Genomic DNA, 7066 nt, shown 5'->3' on the forward strand with positions numbered 1-7066 from the left:
CAGACAAGATTGACCATTGGAGGAGACAGCATTTAAGTAAAATTTTCATAAACTCATTGCACTTAGTGTATGATTAATGGATAAAGTTATAGCTTTAAAAACCCTTACCGCTACTCCATTGACAGAGGCAGCCAGCATAGGTGGGAGTCTCAATCCTTTCCTTCCGTACACAGAGCTGATGGCAGACAAGGAGTACATGTCCTGTGAGAGACTGAATTAAGTTAGGAATAGAAAGTGCACCTAGACTTCTAGTGGAGAAACAGCGGAGCTTGTGAGAATGTGTGCTTTTAACTTTAAACAGAGGATGATTCACCGCATACGTGATGATGTCTATTAGAAGAAATGCAGGAGCAGGCAAGTGGTCTCTGCGAGTAGATTTAGTGTTTCTGAAGGACAGTTGTTTAGGGTATTAGAGGTCCCAATGTTTATTTTGGTACCCTAGTCATGCTCACAGTCCTGCAAGTGTCTCAAGATATTAACTGCTTAATATCTGATGGCAGCCAGGGCTATGATTAGTCGAAAAATATTTCATGGTGCATATACTGAATTAGAAGAAAGTGATAAATATATAGTTCTTCCACTCAAGCAAATCTCTAGGCCCCATGGAAATATTGCACCATGTAACATCAGAGTTCAGAAAACAGTTTATAATATTTCCTTTCATCACTCGGGCAATTTCAGCTGAACTCGAGGATGGTGCCGAAAGTTACTCTGTGGGTGTCTGCATCAGTATCACAGGCAGATCATGGACCACCAGTCCATACCTTTTACTCACGCCTTTTTAGGGGAAGAGCATAACCAGGCAAGGCCCCAGTTGCTCAGGCTTACAAACTCCAGAAGGACTAGCGGGGCGCCGTCGCTTTTTAACCAGGGTCCTGCCGTAATGACTCCTGGGATTTTGGCATAATGCACCCTTATTGTGCTCCTGAAAGGGTACCCCTCGTACAAATCATCCTCCGGATTGCCCTTTAACTCCACCTTCAACACAAATGAATACATTAATACGTTCAATTCATTAGCCAGCCCTCACGTCGGCTTGCAGCATAGTGCCGATATCGGCAACCCCCCGCTCAGCAGTAATTAGTCACGCTTCGCAAAATAATCAGTCCACACAAGACTTTGTTGAAGAAAGTTTGCTGCAGGTTTATTATATACAAGGAATATGCCAACTTGGTGGGTTAACTTATGGGCGATCCAAGGGCAGGCAGCGGTGACTAACCTAAGCTGCCCTGCCCACCTGATGAGCCAAACTGCACCGTGGTCAATCCAATAGGTGCTACCATTTATGTGGGGGTTCTACCCTTTACATATTGTATTGTATCGTTTTGTAATTGCATTTATATAGCGCTTACTACCCCAGACGAAGCAACAACGCGCTTTTTCGGGGAATAGTATGCTGTTCCGGAACCCATAAAGGATTAGTGTTGAATTAGTTTAGTGAAATAGGAAAGTAATTTGAGTAGTGGATAGGTTAGTCAGTTATTTGGATCAGAAGGATAGCAAAAGGATAGAAGATGGTAAAAAAGGTTTGTAGTTATAAAGTGCTTGTTACCTCTGATGGGGTGTTGAAGCGATTTTTTAGCGAGTAGCATGCTACTCCGGAACCCATAAAGGATTGGTGTTGAAAATGAGTATAGTGAAATATGAAATTAATTTGAATGGTGGAGATGTTACTTAGTTTTTTGGATAGAGAAGGGTAGTGGCGGGATAGAAGAGGGAAAGAGGTTTGCATTTATATAGTGCTTGCTACCCCTCTTGAGGTGTTGAAGCGCTTTTTTGGCGAGTAGCACACTACTCTAGAACCCATAAAGTATTAGTGGTGAATTAGTATAGTGACATATGAAATTTGAGAAGTGGACATGTTAGTCTGTTATTTTGATTGAAAAGGATAGTGGAGGGATAGAAAAGTGAAGGATTTAGACTTTTTTTTTGTTTTGGAGGTCATAGCAGTAGGAAGAGGCTTGGGACGAGTAAAAAGGGATGTGGAGGGGAAGAGTCAGGAGTAAGAGTTTGGAACGGCTTGTTTTGGGTGGATCGATATAGTAAAAGAGGTGTAAGATGATACAAGGAGGAGTAGAGTAGGGGGAGAGTCTAGAAAGGGTTATTTTGGGAATCATAATAGTGGTATGGGGTTTGGGATAAATGAGAGAGTGGATGTAGAGGGTATATTGATAGAGGTATAGAGTGAGAAATAGGGTAGTGCATTGGATATACTGAATTAGAAGAAAGTGATGAATATATACTTCTTCCACCAAGCAAATCTCTAGGCCCCAGGAAAATATTACACCATGTCACATCAGAGTTTAGAAAACAGTTTATAACATTTCCTTTCATCACTTGGAAGATTTCACCTGACCTCAAGAATGATGCTGAAAGTTACTCTGTGGGTGTCTGCATCAGTATCATAGGCAGATCATGGACCACCAGTCGATACTTTTTACTCATGCCTTTTAAGGGGCAGAGCGTAAACAGGCAAACGCCCGGTTGCTCATGCTTACAACCGCCCGAAGGACTAGCGGGGCGCCGTCGCTTTCAACCAGGATCCTGCCGTAAAGACTCCTGGGATTTTGGCTTAATGCTCCATTACTATGCTCCTGAAAGGGTACCCCTCGTACCTATCAGCCTCTGAAGTGCCCTGTACTTCTGCCACAGCCCTGGATGTGGCCACCGTCATCTCCAGAGCCCCCTACCGCACCATGGCAGGCTCCATTACCTCCTACAATGTGTTGGTACCAGTCCTTCTAGCTGGACAATTCCCATCTAACTCTGTCAGATTACCAGTCCTCCTAGCTGGACAATTCCTATCCACCTCTGACAGGTTAACAGTCCGCAGTTGTTCCCTGTCCCTATTGGGGGAACCTTGTGGTGTATGCATGCAAGAAGCCATGCCTTACTTACCAAGCCCACTTATTTGCTTTTGAATAAAGTGGAATCAAGCCCTCCTGCTTGGTGGGCTTGTGCATGGCGTATTTACCCCGTAGTAGGCAAGTTTGGTCGCCTCCACTAAAATGTGAACTACTGTTCTCTGATTTCACCTCAGTTTCATTTTACCCATCCGTAGGCATGTTTGATGTGTGGTAAATAAAATTCCTTTACCTGGACTTAATTTGATACATAAACATAATAAAATAGCTCAGTAAAATGAGAGGCAGAATCCGTGGTATTAGAGGTTCGGAATGGGCTTTATTCCAATGATCGATTATAATCGGTTGCTCCAAGTTCAATCACCACGGAGGTTCAGGAAGTGAAGTACATACATTATTGACATGAAATGACTTTTATAGATCATACATTACAATGAAGCGAATGCAGTAGGCGTAACAATTGATAAGGAAAATGACGATTTATCTGCGTAACCAAAAATGGGTGTAATAAGGAGTAAAAAGGAACATAATTGGTTATGATGTCACATATAGGTGGATCTATAAGATAATACTTGGCATAGATGCGCGCGCAGCAGTATGACGTGTGATTGACGTGCGACTAGGGGGTGAAGGGGACTTGGCATTTAGCTCTACATGTGGAGACAAGAAGTCTGGGGGGTCAAGTCAACCTAATCCCAAATCATATCTAACATCCTATGTTTAAAGAACTATGTTATCCATGAAAGAAGGACTCTCGGACAGAATCTATTCTATACTGACTGTGCGTGCGTGTACAAGCGTCTAAGTGTCTACACTGAATGTGAGGGGGTAGGAATATTCCATGGTAACAGTGATATGAATTACTTGCATGAGGACAGAGAAGCCGGGCCTTTTGCTCGGTAACTGGAAGAATGTTTACTTAAACTACTAGGCAGGAATGCATCGGCTGAGGGGGGAGCAGATAATTCGAAGGTGAAATACAGTTCTTGGCAGAGAATAGGCTGATGTCAGGCTTCGGGAGCCGCGCAGAGAATGAGACAAAGTTCATGGTCACAGATGCAGGCTCAGACTCGAGGTTTCAGAGGCAGAAAGCAAGAGGAGTTTGATGACAGAATCAGGGCCTACTTGCCTGGACTGTAAAATGGCATAAGTGAACCATATAAAGCCGGTGGCCTTTCATATTTAGGAATGGAATATCCGGCCTATTCATGGCGGATCTGACAGAGGACATGTTGACGGTGGACGCACATGTATTTGCGTCTTCATAACTGGAACTGGAGGGAACATACATGTACTTGTGACATGCACATAGAACCGTTGGGGTCCAAGATAGGGGACATAACTGACCAGAAAAATCCATATTTCCACATTCCCTCCTTGTCCCCTACTTGCCCGTTAAGAGATATCAATCTTCATCAATCCATTGATCTGTTCATATAGCATCATTTGTTCTTCTTTCTTCTTCCGTGACGAATGAAATCTTGGTGATGGAATACACGATGTGGTACACAGACCACAGATCGCTGGTCCACATTGTAGACATAGACAGCAACTGAATAGTATGAGAAGGCCAATACCCAGGAAGGATAGAACTCTCCATCCCCAGGCTGATATCACACTCCAAAACCAACTGGACCAAGTCCAAGTGCCTGGGTTCTGGTGTATCTGGTTTACAATCTTATGAAGGCGAGTTATGGCTTTATATACTGATGGCGAATTTTCTGGTATGAATACGCAGCAGCTTGATCCGATGACCCTACAAGCTCCGCCCCTATCAGCCAGGATGACGTCAAGGACAAGACGATTTTGAAGCACAACAATCCGCATAGCAGACTGCTCTTCCGTTAAATTGCCTAAGGCGGAAATAGTCTCATTCACTACTGCTTCAAGGGTTCTAGTTAATCTACGTATCAGCTTACTATTAGTAACAGTACCTATATAGGGAAAGATGCCTTTATTAAAATCTACATACTTGTCCCATGCCGTCTCAGTATAATCGACAATTGGGAGATCTCTCCGCTCTCTGTTGTGTACTAAATGAATATTTCTGTAATAATCAGGAGGAGCTAGGAAAACAGGTGGCAAAAGGAATGCAATGTAGCAGGTACCATCCCAATCTAGAGGTAGACGCATATATGCAGTCTGACCACATATAAAGTAGGAGTGGCGATAAGCTCTAAATGAAGATTTGCCTTGATCACTGAATTCTACTATAGTAGTGCATTTACTATGGCCCATATGTATGGAACCAACCTTTCTTACACACAATTCACCCTTCGCTGGGAATACTGACATGGTGGGCAAAACTAGTTCAACTTCGGATTCGACATTTAGAATCATGAGATTAGGTATAAAATTACCTAATCCATATACTTCATTTTCTAGATCAGTTCCTGTTCTTTTGGGGCGACCCTCCTTGTCAGGGTAGCAGACCTTGAGTAAAACTAGGTTCAGGTTTCCCCATACCCAATGATCTTGGTAAACTGCTGTGTCTGAATCTATGGAATTGATTAAACTAAACCATGCTCCACAGGAGCCATTATGTGTAAACGGATGTGGAAAGAAAGGCAGGACTCCTTCATAATTCTGATAGGGAGGGAGCCGGCCACACACCCAACAATTAGTAGCATTACTAGTCTGATGGGAATGATGTAACATACTAATGAAAGTGTTATTGCGCAGCGCAAGTCTATAAGACAATTCATGCGGCGGTAGGTCACTAAAAGAATGTTCTGCGGTAACATTGTAAACGTTTCTGGCAATAGGGTAATATATGTGCAACAATATACTTGCAGTAATTATTAAAAGACTTAAGGAAAACAAGATTATTAATGTCACTATGCAATGGCTACGCAGTGATTTACAATACGCCTGTCGTTTCATCATTTTTCGCGACTGTCCATGATTCAGGTCTAGAGGATACATGTCAGAGACAAATTCAACCGCTTCACCTTGGAGAGGACTTAAACAATCAAATTGTCTGACGTTCTAGGCCTCAATTTTACTTTATAGAGTTCGGTTTCAGTCTTTTCAACCAAAGGAAGTTTTGAATCAGTCTGTGAGGGAGTGCAGGGCACAATGTCTATATCCGAGGATAGTCCACGAAATTTCTTGATATGACTTGAATGAATCCAGCCCTTGCGGCCCTCGATCTTCACGGCTGTCCTTGTAGTGAGCAGAACCAACTTGGGTGTCTTCCACCTGGGCTCCAGCTGAGTCTTTCGGTCGAAATTTCTCACAAATACGAGATCCCCCGGAACTACATCATGGGGTTTCACCTCAGTGTTGTCGGGAAAGGCTGCAGCTACCTGTGAACGACAAGATTGTAGTGCAGACATCAAGGAAGCCAAGTAATCTGTCAGCATATTACAGTCAACATCAGTTATTTTGCGTGGTATAGGCGTCCCCCACATATTTGGTGGTCTGCCGAAGATCACCTCATACGGGGATAGCCCTGTTCGAGAGTGTGCTACCATTCTCATGTAAAAGAGTGCAACTGGTAACGCTACTACCCAGTCGACACCTTTCTCTCTGCATATTTTGGACAATCTAATTTTCAGGATCTGATTATGTCTTTCTACGAGACCTGCTGCCTCGGGGTGTCGGACACAGTGGAATTTCCACTGATATCCTAACAGAAGCGAAACATGTTTCATTAATTCGGATGAGAACGGCTGGCCGTTATCTGAGTAGACAACACGTGGTAAACCGTATCGTGGGAAGAATTCTCGAACCAACTGTTTGGCAGTAGTCGGGGCAGTGTAATCTGAAACCGGGTATGCCTCTGTCCAACGGGACAGAGCGCAGACAACTACGAGAACATATTTGAATCCTCGACATCGTTCCATCTGGATATAGTCCATCTGGAGGGCTTCAAAAGGGTGATTAGGAGGATGAAATCCACCCTGTTCTACGGGAACGCTTTTTCCTGGGTTAAACTGACAACAGATCATACAGGTACGGACTTTTTGTTTGGCTGCTGCTCGTAAATGTTTATTGAACCAAATGTGTTGAATGCTGTCTAGCATAGCTTTTTCTCCTAGATGCGCTGGACTATGTATACTGTTAATTATAACTTGGACCATTGAATCAGGAAGGAACCATACAGACTTTTCCTTCATCATCCATCCTTGGTCCGTTTGAATCCCTCCTAATTCAGTCCATTTCTTTATTTCGTCTGGTGTAGCATGTGTCTGTATGTC

Source organism: Triturus cristatus, chromosome 2_2, assembly GCF_964204655.1.
Source record: "Triturus cristatus chromosome 2_2, aTriCri1.1, whole genome shotgun sequence".
Lineage (NCBI taxonomy): Eukaryota > Metazoa > Chordata > Amphibia > Caudata > Salamandridae > Triturus > Triturus cristatus.